The sequence below is a fragment of the Amblyomma maculatum genome, chromosome 11, assembly GCF_055883805.1.
Source record: "Amblyomma maculatum isolate TAMU_Amacu chromosome 11, ASM5588380v1, whole genome shotgun sequence".
Classification (NCBI taxonomy): Eukaryota; Metazoa; Arthropoda; class Arachnida; order Ixodida; family Ixodidae; genus Amblyomma; species Amblyomma maculatum.
The window spans coordinates 45,530,452-45,548,733 of record NC_139354.1 but is presented as its reverse complement, the minus strand read 5'-3'; positions in this window follow the sequence as shown (position 1 = coordinate 45,548,733).

Here is an 18,282-nt window from a genome sequence, read left to right as displayed (position 1 = left end):
TTCTACGTAAACCGGCGAAATGTTTTTTTTACGGCGTGGTGTTCGTTAACGTGCACTAACATCGCACAGCACATGGGCTCCTTACTTTTCGCCTCCATCGAAAAGCGGCCGACGAGACCGGCATTCGATCCAACTTTCTTTGGAACAGTAGTCCAGCGCCGTAACCACTGTGCCACCACGGCGGGGTGAATACGTTATAGTGGTTGTCTTGTAGAAATTGTGAAAATAACACTGCAAACGCAATAGCTACAACCACGATTGCCAGTTCTAATTTTTTAACGCGTGAGTCGTTTTAGAAGGAAACAGTTTGCTCCGTTTACTTTTGGCCACACCGATACGTTGCAGATTAGAAAGCCCGTTTTTTCTTTACTTCACTAGAACCTGGTGAATTAGAGTCACTCCGGTGAAACTAAGACCGAGGCAGAATACATAGTCAGTGACAGCAAAAGTGCAATCAGGAGCTACACCGCTGGAGTAATAGCAAAGATCGCGGGTGGAATCCTCCATCAAAAGCGAATAGAAAGAGACGTCACCCTTGTTTGGAAGCCAGCCCACGCATTCGTGCCCGGAAACGAGGCGGCATGCAAACAAGCCCGAGATCTCACAGACCGGACTGGAGGAGCGCCACCGGAGCAAGGCAAACAAGAGGACCTGATTAACTATAGCGAAATAACTATGCACTACAGACTGAGCAGGAGGGTCCTACCACCACCAGACCCCATGTTAGGCAAAGAGGAAGCCGTAGCATAGAGAAAGCTACAGACAAATACATACCCAAACCCAGTTCTTGTCAACCATATACGGCCAGCAGTACGATCAGACCTAAGTTCATTATGTAAGGAAAGGGGATCATTAGATCACATAATATGGAAATATGCAAGTCACCAGGCAGGGCTAAAAATATAACCAATGACACCTGGGAGACCCTTCTGCGAAGCTCAAACCCTAGAGCCCAAAGAGAAATTGTTCGACTGGCCGAAGATGCCGTCGGAGCCCAAGAACTACCGACCTCCAACTAATGCGACTATCTTCCGGGTCTAACCCCCGAAGAGCGGGATAGTCACTCTGTTGGACAAATAAAAGTTCTCTCTCTGTCTCTCTCTCTCTGCTTTTGTGGAGCCTATAGGGTCCTGCCCGCTTCAGCCCCATTGCTCATTTCATCACTTGGCATTTAGTTTCTCTCACTCCATCAGGCTCTAGAAATCGTGTGCAGCTGAATATTTCTGCGCATATCATGTTTCCCAAATGTTCACGCGAATACCATTCAGACGGGCTCAGAATAATGCGGAGCAGGCAGTTACACCTAAACTCACCAAAGGTGAGTTTGTGGTAATGACTGATGATTCGTCCCAATCAATGGTGTGTCCCGTTGACACGCTGTGTTCCGCCAAAGCATTAGATGTGGTGCGGTCGTTCGTTACGTCATTCTGATGATCTCTGAGCCGGCGTCTGAAGTTTCTGGTTTCGCCAATGTTGGCACCGTCAAATATTTCACACGGTATCTTGTGTCCTACGCCCGGGTATTTTGAGATTTCTCGGCGGTCTTTTAGCCGGACCAGCTGCTGCTTCAACTTACTAGTAGGCACATGAGAAATGTGAGTCATATTCTTTGAATACGCTGACTGTGCTTCGTTCACCTCAGAAGCATACGGAATGCTAGTTCGTTTGGATTCAGCGTTTTTTTTTTTTTTTTGCTGTTGGTCAGGTCAGAAGGTATGAGCTGAGCGCTCTTTGCTTTTCCTTAGCTGCTGTGGATATTTATTGTTTTTAAGTTTTGCTTCATCTTTTCAATTTCCGAGTGGCGTTCTTCCTGTCTTGAACATAAGGCGAAAGCGTGATTAAATAGAGATTTGGCGCAAAGAAGCATCAGTCATTACCACAGAGAGAAACTTAACATCTTGCCTTCTTTTAGAATCCTTTCATATTCACGACACGAAGCAAGCTCTTAACAGGGCACGTGGAAATCTTCCAGGGATATACAAGTGGACACAACGCAATTTTATCCGTGTTTAAGCAGTCTTCTTTCCATGCAGCGCTCTATGTGATCACGGGACCCGTACAGGTCCCGAAACGTCGTGGTTTCCTTTTTTAAAATAATTTGGCGATTGTATGTTTATTTCTGCAATGTTCGCTCCTCGCCAGGCGGTATTCCGTCAAACCCTGGACTAGGTTTCTGTCATCAGGAAAGGCCCTCTCTTGTCACGGTATGTACGAAATTCAGGCCGAATTTTAGGATCTGATAACTTATTGACAATATATACTTACGTCACTCTCCCAAATTAATTTATCAATATTTGCATTGTGCTCTCTTGGGGCACCAGAGCGCAAATTTAGCAGTGCACTCACGTTGGGCTATGCGCACACGCGTGATTTTACGCAGATGGCTGGCTCAGTTATTTCGTTCAGGATTATCCTTGAGCAAACAAACGACGACCTATAACCCGAGACTAAAACATATGGATGACGTCCATGAGCTCAGCTTTACCTCGCCACTTTTATGGACTGCTCCGCGCTTTAAATATTGTGCATATGGGATCTAGCTGGTATCCAGTGACTTAGTGCGCAGCCTTTTCCAATAAAATCTTTGTCTTTCAACCGCTGTTCAATGCACGATTACTCCCCATTATTTATATTTCGCATATATTTCTTTATGAATGTTATCTAGAAATAAAGAACGCCAGCGCTTGCTCTCAGCAAATATAAACAGATTTGTGGCGTTACCTTTTTTCTTGTTTGGAGAGGCATCACATGCAAAGGTTTCGTCCGTGGAGAAGCCTCAAGAGCTGTGAAGAACATAGTTTCGCAACCTCTATCTCAATTTTTGAGTCAGTAGAGTTATTAGTATATATTTTTGATGTCCACTTTGATGGGTAATAAATGCAGTGCATCAGGATAAGCTAGAATCACTCGGTAATTTTTAGAGTAGCACGATTTTTTTCCCGGCGCACCACATTACCCACGCTGACGTATTGGTCAGCGTGGGGTCAGATGGCGCGCCGTGGCCTGCTTTCGCCACCAAGCTTCCAAGCAGTACAAGCGTAGCCGCCTTTCACCGCATTGCGCGTGCGAAGATTGCTTTATTTAGGGACAGGTTGAATTGCAGGGATTTGTTTCTCTTGTAAGACGTACTTAGCGACAGAATACTGTGCTGCAGGGCCTTCGGCTCAAACAACTTGCATTAGTCCAGAAAGTACTTAAGGCGAAAGCCTTTCTAGGCTAGCTCCTTTATCGAAAATGTGTGCGCCTGATCTGTGGGTCATAACTGTGCGCTGATTCACTCTACAATAGCGGACGTGTGAGGAGGATGATAAGAATGAAAACGATTGATAGTTATAGCTAATGGATAAAAGTTTTAAATTGGCATTGACACAATTGACTAACACTTTTAACTAATAATGATTAATATTCACTTGTAATCCCGCTGTGTCAAACTACGGCTTGTAATAACCGCAACTGTTTAGAAATAAGTAAAATTCTTAGCGATGTGTGGTAATGACTGCTAATAGAGACTTTTAGTATAGCGTATGGGCGCTTTCGTAAGATAAACGCCAGCAAATTATGGGACGCTACTCCGTGTGTTGCATCGGCGCATTTAGTCGGCCGTACAAAGCGCGAACGGAAACAACGGTGGCAAAATCTAGATTTAAAATAAAAAACACATTAAGGATTTTTTTTACTCCCAAGCCAAAACTAGCCAAGTCGCATCGGGATCTTGGCCAGTTTCTTTGCTCCGGCAGCTTCGTTGTGCTCCCCAACGTTGGTATTCCCATGTTGAATATTTTTATCTTGTATTGCCGTGATGGTGAGTACCGGCCTCAATTCAGCCTCGTACTGCCAATCATATTTTTACGGATACACACGTGTAAGCAGTCAAGCCAAGACGATGGTGAGTACCGGCCTCAATTCAGCCTCGTACTGCCAATCATATTTTTACGGATACACATGTGTAAGCAGTCAAGCCAAGACGATCCGCTTCATGGCGTTGTCATGCCAACAAAACAACGCGACTCGTCAGGTTTAGGGGCTGCGCTGCCGCCATTCAAAATAAAAAACAGAGCAAATTATTCACTAAATATTTGAGCTGAATGCTTCACGAGGCAAAGCGAAAACCCCGCGAGCCATTTATAGGCGGCAGCGCGCCCAAAAAAGCGGTAACGAAGACAAATTCACTCTGAAGCCGGCGGCCTGGACACCGCCAACTTGTCAACGCTTATCTCCCATGCTACGTGAGGGCTGGGCACAATAAACTAAAGTTTCGGCGTACGCTGGCTGCTCGTACAAAAAAGCTCGGTCTCGGGTATCGTATAGGGCATGCGCAGTGCGCGTCACGATATTTTTGGCGTGCGCTATTCCTCTGCACGTGTGTACGCTATACTAAAATCTCTAATGACTAAAAACGAGCAATAGGTCAAACTACGACTTGTAATGACCGCAACTAATTGGAAATGATTAAAAGTGCTTAGTGATGAGTGCTTATTGCTACAATGATTAGGCATGACTCATCATGACTGCTAATGAATACAAAACGACCAGTATGTCAACCGTTGACTTTTAATAACCGCAAGTGATTGAAAATGAGTGAAAATGCTTAACTATAAGTGGTAAGGACTCAGTGACTAGGAATTACTCAACACGACTACGACACAGCAACTATATAAAACGACGACTTGAAATGACCGCAACGATTGCAACGATTCACCTCGAGCCTTCCCGCCTCAACCGATCGCCCACCCCACATTGCCATCAGTCCCGTTTGCCCCAACGCCGTCGCTTTTCATCTCCAAGTCCCTAAGGCTGCGCCTCGACGGTAAACTAGGTGCTGTAGCATGTAGAGGTGATGCTACAGTAGAGATAGCGATGCCAAATCCTCGTTTAGCTCTTCATGTGCGTCTTGCTCACATGTACTTGTTCATGGAACAGCAGTTTAAGCCCTTATTGGTACCAGTGCGCAAGTTTCTGTCATAAGCCCTGAACTACGCTGTCGCTTGCGAAAAGTGCTGACACCTGCCCCTATACAGGTTGTACGTTTCGCAGATGGCCCACCATCTAAGCTAGTTGGCTTGTGCTCTGCCTGCGTAACGATATCTGGCTGCTATACTACTGTCTTGTTCACACTTCTACAGCATTCTTGGCCTCGACGTTCTGACCATGCAACCATCATACCTGTGTTATAAGAGTCGTTTAACTTAACCTTGCCTCTCCTTTCGACCCACCCTCTCCGGCTGTGCACCGCCTTTGTATTGTCGACGTTTTCCGCCTGCCACCTGAAGCCGCAACTTATGTCACGTTCTGTTCGGTATGGCCCACATTTTGCAAGCACACATGTTATGACTACCAGATTACCGGTATCGCTCGAGATGAAAGTATTCAACAGTTGCATCTTACCTGCACTAAACTATTGGGCTGAAACATGGAGGCTAACGAAGAGGGTTCAACGTACGTTGAGGACAATGCAGAGGCTATGGAACGAAAAATGGCAGGCGTAGCATTACGAAATAAGAAGCATGCTGAGTGGGCGAAAGAAATAACTGAAGTTGCTGGCAGTCTAGTGGAAATCAAGAAATGGGCATGGGGAGGGAGTTTTGCGCGAATAGGGGACAACCGATGGTCTCTAAGAGTAGCCAATTGTATTCCTAGGGAAGGCAAGCGTAGCAGGCGGCGACAGAAAGTTAGGTGAACAGATCTTAGGAGGGTTCGCAGGAGTCAAGTGTATGCAGCTACCACATGACCGTTCAATTTGAGGAATATGGGAGAGGCCTTCGGCCTCTAATGAGTATAGTCATGCCGCTGATGGTGATGATGCTGATGAATCTATCTCTGACGATTCGCAGGTACCGTTTTGCTTTTGACGATTTCTAATGCGCCAGTGTTAAAGACCGTGCCCACCCGAAAATGTAACGTTGAAGATATGAGCGAAGAATCACGGGCCTTACTTGGCAGACGTTAGATGGTGGCTGGCATGGCCGGGAACGGATGGGCGGTATAGCTGTTTTATTATTCACATGACATGGCCCGTCAGACAGGAGCTGCTAACTCGGACCTCTCCTTTAAGATATTAAGGTGAGATAGGGATCCAGCCTTCCTTCACTCCTAAATTTAGGTATTACGAGGTCCTGCGTTTTACTGGCACAGACTTACAGGTGGACAATATCTGCTTTGAGAATACAATAAAACGTATATGCTAATTTCTTTCACTGCAGAGAGCCTTCCTGACTAGCATATACAAGCCGCTCGCTGAACCTTTGAAGACAAACAAGTTAAGGTCAACAAGGAGCGATTCGGCTTCCAGCGACTGCGATCTTCTGTTCCTCTGTCACTGTTATGCTGTGCAATGAGCTCCATGTATCTTTCACATTACGACATAATAGTGGCTTTTGTGGGCGTCCCCTACGTGATTTAGAGCGTCCTCTGTTTGTCATTACAATAGGTGTCAGCAATCACCTCAAATACATGTGAGAAATGCAGTATTAGAGCATATTCAGGCTCTATGGCAGTGCTTGCAAATTCGTTTTGTTCTCTGAACATTCATATTCCTAAAGAATGCATTAAACAGGGAATACAACCAAGAACAATGAACCAACGAAATTATATTTACACATATTTACACCCACCTGAGTACGCTTGACATGAAGACAGATGTGGCAAAGTAGTTGCGCTAGTTTGATTTCGAGTAGCCTCAATACGGAACAAATGGTCAGATCAGAATTCACAGATTTTCCGACTTCAACCATCACATCACCATTGCCCGTTCAATACCGCAAAGAAAGCTGCCTGCAGACTTAGCTGAGGTCTAATGCGCATACAACAGGAGAATGTAGGCGAAATATTAAAACACTAATGCCATGCGACACCACTTGTTTGTGCCGACGCGAACCATTGTTGGTTGGCCAATTAAACAATGAGTATGTCAGCTGCTGGCAGTTACGTTTGATCAAGTTTTTAAAAGGCTCTAAAACCAGTTGTGTTTTCATTTGCGTTTTGATGCCTAAAGCTACTCTCCAGGCACGAGTTGAAGGTGTGGCCGTAATCTATCACACCTCCCCCTATCACAAACAGCGCTATTCAAGGCTGGAACTTACGACAACAAAATACTAAAGAAAGCGGGACGCAGTTTCGACACTGCTCTTCTACTTGGGTTGGATCGGACCTGTTAAATTTATGACCGGCAAACTTTTGTGTCAGAAAAGGCTTCAAACCGTGCGAAAAACAGCCATTTCGGATGTTTCGTTGGGTCTTGAGAGTTAGGGCGCTTATCCGTTGCCGGACATATTATTGAGGAGCAACTTTGAAAGTCAATGTTTCTCAGTGCAATATTGCTGTAATTTCTGAAAGCTGTAGTCAATGTGCACAACATGTCAAATGGGTATTTTGGCGGTGGTAAACAACTAGACATCCTATGCAAAGTGCTTAGCCGCCTTTACTTCGCATGTTCAGCATGTTGAGATTCTTTTCAACTCTGGAAAACATATATCAGCAACGCACGCGTCGGTTGAATTGTCTGGTCGCTCCATCTTTCGGCATATTATAGCTTCTGCCTGGAGCAGCGAAATGTTCCTTGCTTCTGGAAAAGAAAGGTGGTAATTTTAGTAACATCGCAAATATTTTATTATCATTATTATTATTATTTGACCTTTTAAAAAGTAGCTGCAACGTTCAGACAAATTGGTCACAAGGACCAAAAATATTAAAGAGTTTCGTTTTTGACTAAAGTAAGCATATGTTGCTAGGCCGAATGTCTCTCACACGCCTAGTACCCCTCAAAGAGAACGTAAATTAGTCTCTTGACTGCAAGAAACTTTGTAGCCACCACAATCAAGGAGTGTTTTACTACTTGTGAAGACACTGTCAGCTGTGAGGGTAATATAGAGTAATTTTTATAAAGTCTTGAAAATAGAAAGACGACATCAACCCATCATGTCTGCTGGACTACTTTAGGCAGCGTCAGCTTCAAATTGACTTCAGTGCAACCAGCAGTGAACTGAAGGAGCAGAGGAGAATTTATTACTGCCAGAAAGCCGTTCATAATTTCTCTCTTTCTCTGCAATGTGCCTATCATGTTGAGAGTACCACTGTACAAAATAAAGTGATCCGCGTTAAGGAGCATGCTATCTCTGCAGTAATTTGCTAAATTCCTTGCTGCCTCTTAAATAGGTATGTCACACTGTACTAAAGTGACGCATGTAGAATGGAGCGGCTTCGAGAGGTCTGAGGTTTAGCATTTGCCGGTTCTGAAATCTGCACCTTGAACCATGAAAAAGTATAAGGCATTAAGAGATGTATATCGAAGAGCATTTAATTGCGTGATGAAGTCGCCAAATGCAATAACGTGGATATTCAAGGAAAATATATTTTTGGGCCGACAAAAACGCTGATGTCAATTGTGTGCGATCACTTCAAATAAATGATATGTAGATTACTATCTACCCCGCCGGGGTGGCGCAGTGGTTACGGCCCTCGACTACTGCTCCCAAGGACGCGGGATCGAATCCCGGCCTCGGCGGCCGCTTTTCCATGGAGGCGAAAAGCAAGGTGCCCGTGTGCTGTGCGATGTCAGTGCACGTTAAAAAACACCGGGTGGTAGAAATATCCGGAGTCCTCCACTACGGCGTCTTTCATAGCCTGAGTCGCTTTGGGACGTTAAACCCAACAAACCTAGATTACTATCTAATGTTGCATGTTCTTTCTAAGAATTGTAACTCAAGGACCTGCAGATAAGATGAGCAGAATTTACATTAGCCACAAAGTTCTCGTTCTATACCTCGTGTCCATATGCATTTGTCTCAAAAAGTTATTTGACAAATGAATACTAGCACACAGCATTCACAGATGATGATAAGGAGCCTGCAATACTTCTTTCCGAAATAGGCCTATCCCGATTGTGATATTGTTATAATAATGTGAATAGTTATTATTCTATATTTTATGCATTAAGAGTCCACAAACAAAAACATCCGCAGGCCACAAAAACAAACATTAACAGGCTGCAAACAACAAACATCCACAAACTTCGGCCACCTTTCCACTTCTAAGTGCGATAACCAGCACCATTTTTGTAGCACAAATTAATATATATTAAACGTTTTCAGAAACTAAACCGTTAATACCTCATAACATTACAAGGCACAACATTTCATGGTAGTTGGTCCAAAAAATCTTAAGGTCAAATAAACTAGAGAGCAATAAAAATGCCACAAAGGGCTATCATACTTTAATTCATTTACTTCCCCAAAAAATGAAGTGGATCCATCTTCATGTTCGGCCGTAAACAGTATGCAGCATTACTCCTGCATGGGTTTATTGAAGCAAACCTCAGTTTTGCACCCTGAACTGTTTTCTCTCATACATCATTACGAAGTTGTGTATCATGAATCTTTTAGGAGTCATAAAAGGTATAAAACGAGAAAACGAACAATGACCCAAAGGTGAAGACTATGGTAGGTTGATACCTACGTGCAGTAAATGAACATGCTGCACATGACATAATAATATCAAATAGGATCACTGAAATCCATTTCCTTAAAATATTATGTGACTTATGTAAATTATGTTGTATTCAACTTTTACTGGCTGCTGCTTCTGTGCTCTTATGAACTTCGTAGCATGAACTCCACCATAATACCAACTCTGTTTTATCACCATAAACTACTCTAGCAGAAAAGGTGCTGTTAGCGACATCAGTTATAAACAAATGAAGATAAGATGAAAGCAGAATCTCAGTCGTTCATTAATGCTTCAATAAGCTTCTCTTTGGCCAAACCTTGTTAATTTTTATTTCAGAACTAAAATGCGCGCTAGTCTTTTTCCGTCGTGAAGTGTAACCCTCAACTTCCTGCCTCACATTTGTTCCTGCAAGTTAAAAAGAGATTGTCCCAAAATGGTGCCAAATAGAATGATACATGCTTACGTTATGAATTGCACAATCGCTCGTTCAGTACATTCTGAAAAGGTCGCGTGCTCTGACCTTTGGCCAGAGGGGTTCATCAGGTAATTTGGGCTCGCAGGGCAATCTTTGGAGGATCCGTGGCCATCATGAGAGACATTGAGCCTGCATAAATGTGCAAGTGGCACAAAGTAAGGAAAAACGCAGAATGAAACTTTTCTTCTGCCGAAAAGAATACGGTACTTGAAAAAAAATCATTTCAGTTATAAGTTATTTGGCCGTTTGCGGTAAAAGTTACCACTATGCAAACGGCCAAATATGCGCTTAATTAATGCCGCACAACGCCTTGAGACTGAAAGCCTTGAAACAATTGAAAAGTTAATTAAGGCACTGAATAACACTTAAAGTGGATCAGTAAGATGTCTAAAATTCAGGTAAATTGCAGTGTCAAAAAGGAATGTTATCCTCGCTATGGAGTAGTACGAAACGTTCATACTCAGTTGACCTCGGTTTCATTAGGCTAAAGGCTGACATCCATTGTTTAATATTTTCTAGTAAGCATTTTGGTTACTTAAGTTATTCAGAAAGTAACAGTCCAATGTATATCACAAACGAAGAATTGACACCTATAAAGGGCATGTATTCCGACTTGGAATGGGAGCAGTTAGGGATAAGCGCGAATGGAGAATACCTTTGTAATCTGCGATTTGCTGATGACATTGTCTTGCTAAGTAATCTTGGGAATGAACTGCAATGAATGATTGATGACCTAGGCAGGAAAAGTAGAAAACTAGGCTTAAAAATCAATATGCAGAAAACTAGGGTAATGTTCAACAGCCTCGGGAAAGAACACCAGTTTAAGACAGGCGGCTAAGCAATGGAAGTAGTAGGCGAATATGTCTACTTAGGACAGGTAATAGCCCCAGATCCGAACCACTAAAGGGAACTAACCGGAAGAATGAGATTGGGATGGAGCGCATTTGGACCAACACTTTCAGTTTATGAAGCAGATTACCGGCATCGATTAAGAGGAAAGTATACAACAGTTGCATCTTACCTGTACTCACCTGAGGGGCTGACACGTGGAGGCTAACGAAGAGTGTTCTACTTAAGTTGAGGACAACGCAGAGGGCTATGGAACGACACAATGGTAGGGGTAACATTCAGAGGAGAAGCGTGCTAAGTGGGTGAGAGAAATAACTGAAGAAGAAGAAATGGTCATGGGGTGGCATCTAGTGCGAAGAGAGGATAACCGATGGTCGCTTAAGGTAGCAAACTGGATTCCAAGGGAAGAAATGCGTGGCAGACGGTGGCAGAATTGTAGGTGGGCGGACGTAATTAAACATTCGCAGGGATCAAGCGGATCCTGCGAGTACAGAACCGGGTTAATTGGCGGAATATGAGAGAGGCCTTCGCGCTGCAGTAAGTATAACCTGGCTCATGATGAAATGAAAACATTGCTTACAAGTGTACCTGGCGATCGCCCGGCGCCAGCAGCTGCAAAGCATAATGCATAATATCATAGATTGGTGTTGGTGTATTGAAATTCTTTTCTAAGCAAGCATAAAATTTATACGCTCGTATATTACCACTACATAAAGTTAAGTTGCGCAACTGATCGATGTTCAGGTAATAAATAAACTGTTTGACGATTTGTACAGCTATCTGCCGCCTTTTGAAGTCGAAGTATTTATCTTATCATTACTGACATTTTTCAGCGTCCTGTAAATATCAATGTACAATAATTCACGAATTCAATTATAGTCAGTAAAATGACTGACCGCTGCACGAGAAAATAGATGGTATCTGATAAGTAAATGCTTAGCGAATAGTTTGCTAAAACAGCCAATTCGTCTAGTTGGTAGAGATTCACGTCAACGGAGCAGAGATCACGAACGAAGAACGAAGAAATGAGAGACAACAAGGCACCTTGTTGTGAGCCTTGTTCTCCTTCGTCGTCCGTGCATGCTGCTTCGTTGACATGAGCGAAGAGTGTGTGTGAGAGAGATCGGAGACACAGCTAAAGGAGCTGCTAACTGAGGCAGCAGCAAACAACATATACCAAAACAAGGATCCGCAAGCTGAGTCGCAGACTGAAATCATTACGGCTGTCAAGTCATGGCCATAAAGACCGGGCCTAATGGTCCCACAATTTTTTTTATAGCGGAAGCTTAAAGGCGTTCAAAGGGAAACTCTGGATGGGCGCAATATTTGTCAGAGTTGTGAAGGTATATATGACAGTTGTCAACTGACTTCGCCGAGCCCTGATTGGTTGGGTATTTCCCTTCACGCGACCGCGTGACATGCTCTAGACTCAAACGTGCTGTCTCATTAGGGAGACCAGTTCAAATGACTTGGTTAAAGCGGGGCTTCATAGATATCGATTGACCTTGAGCGTAATGTAGTAGCTTACGACTGTATGTTATATTTGAGACATATCAAGGCACCAATTAGCGTATCAGTATTTACGTATGTAACAAAGTGCACACATGCCGACGATAATTAGGCGGAATGTGGGAGCCGCTACCGCTTTCGTGTCCTACCCTTCAGCGTCTAAGTATCGGCGTAGCTCGAATTTGAATTAAAATCTTATTTTAAATGAAAAAGAAACAAGGTAATTGAGATAATTTCACGTAGTATTCACGTATTCATCAGGGCTCCTCTCATACATGATGTGCGTCCTTGCGCAATAAATCCGCACAGTTTGCAAAGACAGTCGGAGACCTCAAAATAAAATGCCTGTAAGCTGTAAAAGAAATCGACCAGTGCAATTTATGTAATAAGAATGCAGGGTAGGTTCCTTTCAACTGAGGCTATAAAACAAGTGAACAACTGATGACAATGAAACGGAACACCTAATTTTTATTCCCAGGAAATTAATTTCGATAAAAATGTTTCTTGATCTTCAGTAATTGTACGACTGGAAGAATTTCAATCCAGATTAGGTGTTGTGTAACGGACACGTAGAAAATTACCTCACCGTCTAATGATTTATTATCTAGAATTGTTTCAATTTGAATTGATTGTGAGTCCTCAGGTGGAATTTTTTTGTACATAGATTATTTACGAAGAACAGTCTAACCATGTCCCTTTAGGTGTGGTCTACAGCTCAGTGGGACAACAATATTGTTACATGAGGCAGTGCATACACTGATATGCGCATAAGGAAGGAAGAAGAATCTCATGAGTTTTGAAGAAGTCGACGTTCGAGCAGTGTGGGCTGTCGCCTGGTTGACGCTGCTGTATTTCTGTATGCTGTGTGCTGCCTCATCTTGGACTTACCTTGCCCTTGGTCTTACCTTGCCACGTATCATCTTGTTGGAGATGACTAAAGATCCCCGTGCACACAGAATAGAATAGAAGAGCAAAATAGCACAGAAAAAGCTGGATTTTCGCAGTGGCTGCCATCTACATGGGCGCACAACGACGTCAGCAACGACCGCTGTGACCTCCGAGGCAGGGCCTACCGTCGCAGCAACATCGGCTCTGCCAGTGGTACTCACGAAGTACCGCCACCCTCCCATCTTTAATGGCGAATACAAGCCGGATGTTGACGACTGGCTAGATGAGTACGAGCATTGCAACAGAAACAACCACAGGGACGCGAACATTATGCTGGCGAACATAATCCTCTATTTGGCGGGAACAGCTCGGACGTGGTTCTAAAATCATGAGCAAGAGCCCTATCCCCGCGGAGCCCTACATTGCCTTTATTGAAGGCGTGCTTTCGTTGTGTCGCTAAGTGAACAGCTCCATGCCAGAAAATGACAAGATAGGGCATATCCTCAAAAGTATAGTGTATGATGCGTTCAACATCCTCTTCTGCACGGATTGGTCTACCGTCGATTCAGTTCGTCGAGTCTATCGAAAATTTGAGGCTAAAAAATGACGTCTCGTACATCGCTTTGAGCGCCTTCCGAATGCGGCGGCTACATCATCCTGCGCTGACCTGGCGCCTTCTCATCCAGCGTACATGACTCGGATCATCCGGAGAGAACACGAGGCCTTCCTGCACCTCCTGCACCACTCACGTCTTCGTTGCCTGGCACCATGGTAATGATACAGACCGTTCTTCGCCAGGAACTTGCCAACGTCGGCCTCTCCTCCAGCCTCGTGCTGCCACCGTCACCAACGCACCCTGTTCCTATAGTGGCTTCTGCTGTCGCCACCCAGACTTCCCCACGTCGCTACCTTAGCCGCAATCCTGCAGAGTGCCGCACCTCAGACGAGAGGCCAATTTGCTTCATTTGCTGTAGCGCCGGCCACACATCGCGTTATTGCCGTAGCCGTACCTTCTACGCTCCTCGCTCTTATTACAACGCCGACCGTCGCTACTATAATGGACGTCAACGCTTCCCAACCCAACCAGAGGAGCCCCGCCCAGCCTATGATGGACCTGGACATTACCTTCCTCAAACAGATCAGCCTCGCAAAGAAATCGTACCCACTGCCCGTCGCTCCAGCCGATCTCCATCCCCACTGGCTCGTCAATCCCGTTCACCGATGCCTCGTCGCAGTTCTTCCCTATCATACGCCGGCACCTACTCGGGAAACTAGCGAGTGCAGCGACCGGGAGTGACGCTGCATTACTGACCCGGACTGTCAACTCGGAACTGACCCCCAAACCCAGACGGAACCTCATTGACATTCTTGAAAATGGAGTCTCAGTTTCTGCCCTTATTGACACTGGAGCCCATATTTCAGTCCTCAGTTCATCGTTCCGCCAGCGCCTCAAAAAGTTATTGCGTCCGCTAGCACCTCTACAGTTTGTGTTGCTGATGGAAACACTGCTACCATCTTCGGAATGCGCATTGTGCGCGTCTGCATTGACGGCAACCACGTCCCTGTGCTATTCGCCGTCCTTACTAATTGTCCTCAAGACATGATTTAGGCCTAGACTTTTTAGCAGCCCATTCCACTCTCATTGACTGTTCCTCCGGACTTCTGCGACTAGCCCTGCCCCATTTTCTTCACGACCCTAATGCTTACCACTCCCCGCCTCGCCTCCGCTACAGTACATTTACTCGCCAACCTCCCGAGGTGGCAGTATACGTGCCCATGTCATCTTTTCCCTCCCTTCCTGATGGCGACTACGCTGTTAACCCCATCACCGACGTCACTCTACAACTCAACGTTGTCCTACCTTATAGCATTGTACATGCCAAGAATATCCTCGCCTACATTCCCGTACTCAACTTCAGCATGTCTTCGCAAGTTCTCCCGGAGGGAATTTTTCTTGCCGAGCTGTCACCTTTGTCCAGCTTTACAATTTGTGCAGTGCTGTCCGACCGTCACGCCGAGGTACCTGCACGACCTGTCCCGTCACATAGTCCGAAGGACCGCATCTCTTCTATGGTTGCCTCTGACCTGCGTCCTGAGTATGCCAGCGCCCTTGCCAGCCCTTTGTGGTCATGCAGCCACATTTTTGATTTCGGTCACGAATCTCTGGACCAAATATCTGTCGTCACACATCGCATCGATACTGAAGATGCCCGCCCTATTCACCAACGGCCTTACAGAGTTGCTCTTTCCGAACGCCGGGTCATGCAGGAAGAACTGGGGAAAATGTTAGCCAGCAACATTATTGAGCCGTGGAGCAGCCCCTGGGCGTCTCCGGTAGTAACCGCCAAAACGAAAGACAACAGCTGGAGGTTTTGCGTAGATTGTCGACACCTAAATATAGCAAAGAAAGACGTGTACCCTCTTCTAAGGATCGATGACGCCCTTGACCGCCTGCATGGTGCCAACTACTCCTCTATCGATCTCCGTTTTGGATATTGGGAGATCTCTGTTGACGAAAGAGGTCGTAAAAAGAAGGCTTTTATCACCGCGGATGGCCTCTAGCAATTCAAATTGATACTTTTTGGCTTATGTAATGCCCCTACGACCTTCGAGTGCATGATAGCCTCCTTGCTAGGCGGGTTCGAATGGACCACATATCTGTGCTACCTCTATGATGTCGTCGTACTTTCATCAACCTTTGAGGGACACCTCCATCATGTTTCGGCTATTCGTGGCCTCTTCCGACGAGCTGGACTTCAGTTGAACTCCAAGAAGTATAGCTTTGGTCGCCGGGAACTCAGGGTCCTAGAACACTTGGTCAGCACCCATGGCACCCAGCCGGACCCCGCAAAATTCGCGCTGTAAGTGATTTTCCTATACCGAAATCCAGCAGCGACGTGCGTGGCTTCCTCGGACGGTGCTCATATTTCGGCGATTTTTGTCAAACTTCGCGGAAATCGCCCGTCCACTCACGCAGATTCTGAAAAAAGAGGTCTCCCTTTCCTGGGGCCACAAACGAACGGCCGCCTTCGTCGCTTTTATTGCCCACCTGACCGGTCCGCCAATGTTGGCTCACTTCAATCCGTCAGCGCCCACAGAAGTACGCACCGATGTAAGTGGTCATGAAATTGGTGCCGTTATCGCACAACATCAGCTCGCTTCTCCTCGCGTCATCGCCTATACAAGCCGACTATTCTTAGCGGCCGAACAGAATTATTCCATCACTGAACGTGAGTGCTTAGCCCTAGTCTGCGCCATTACGAAGTTCCGCCCTTGCTTGTATGGGCGGCCATTCACAGTGGTCACTGTCCACCACGGCTTTCCACACTCAAAGACCCTACTGACCGCCATGGACGCTGGGTCTTGGCCTTCAGGAGTACAATGTTTCAGTAGTTTGTAAGTCTGGCCAGTTGCATCAAGACACCGATTTCCTGTCCCGTCATCCAGTCCACCCGCCAAGCCAACCTGAATGTGACAATGACGCTTGCGTGCTATTTCTGCCTTTTCCAGCATTCGCCGTGATCTACGCCAGGACCCTCAGCTTCGCGACATTATCAATTGCCTCAGCGCTGAACGCCATGACGCTTCCCTTTGTTTGTTCTCCACGACGGCACCTTATACCGGCACAATATGCGACCTGATGGCCCCGACCTTCTGCTAGTAGTCCCTCAGCACCTACGCACAGCCGTCCTTGAACCGCTTCACGACGTTCCCACAGCGGGTCATCTAGGCATCTCTCGTACATACGACAGTGTGCGTCGTCGGCTCTTTTCGACAGGCCTATACCGCGCAGTCCGCCGTTACGTGGCTGCTTGTGACTGCTGTCAACGCCGAAAAAAGCCATCAGTCATCAGCTGGACTTCTGCAGCCGATCGACATCCCCATAGACCCATTTTCTCGAGTGGGTCTGGATCTTCTAGGGCCTTTTCCACTGTCCGCAAAGGGGAACAAATGAATTGCGATGACCACTGATTACACCACACGCTACGCGGTCACACAAGCAACAACATCCAGTTGTGAAACTGATGTCGCTGCTTTCCTCCTCAACTACGTTATACTCGTCCATGGATCTCCCCGCCAACTGCTCACCGACCGTGGCTGTTGCCTTCTTGTGCGTATAGTCGACGAGATCCTACGATTGTGCAGCATTCGCCATTCTTTCACGATGGCCTACCATCAAAAGAAGAACGAGCTTACCGAATGCCTTAACCGCACATTAACTGACATGCTGTCTATATATGTACGTTTCTGATGACCACCGCGACTGGGACATAACGCTGCCATTTCTGACATTTGCATACAATTCGTCGTGTCATGACACTACCGGCTACTTCCCCTTCTGTCTTTTTTACGGCGGTGAACCTCTGCTTCCTTTTGACAGCCTGCTCTCTTCTGTCACCCCTGCCAGCTCATATGCTCTTGACGCCATAGCCCGAGCTGATGCTGTCCGCGTTGTTGCTCGCAACCGACTTGCAGCCTGACATCACTCCCAGAAACGTCGCTATGATTCCTGTCATCGCAACACCGAGTATTCTTGCGGCTCTCTCGTGCTACTTGGACCCCAGCTCGACGCGTTGGCCTCTCGGAAAAATTTTTGCCCCGTTATACAGGACGTTACCGTATTTTACGACAAGTGGCTCCAGTGACATACGAAATTGCGCCCTTGCATCCCGCAATGAACACCTCTATGCCAGGCACCGAGACGGTCCATGTTGCACGCCTCAAGCCGTACTGCACGGGTCCAGGTTTGGACGTTAGTACGCACCGGGACGGTGCTTTTCAGCCGCGGGGTAGTGTTACATTAGGCGGTGCATGCACTGATATGCGCATAAGGAAGGAAGCAGAATCTAGTGAGTTTTGCAGAAGACGACGTTCGAGCAGTGTCGGCGACTGCATGGTTGACGCTGCTGTGTTTCTATGTGCTGTGTGCTGCGTCATCTTGGACTAATCTCTTGACCTTACCTTGCCACGTATAAATATGCTTATTATATAGGCACCATTATTGCTTGAAGACTTGCTTTAAAACATGGTCATGGAGCTAGCTTAGCTATTTGCTACTTCTGAAAAGTGCCTAAGGCAAAATATGCCTTTTGTAGCTTTGTGCGACCTCCAACCACCTT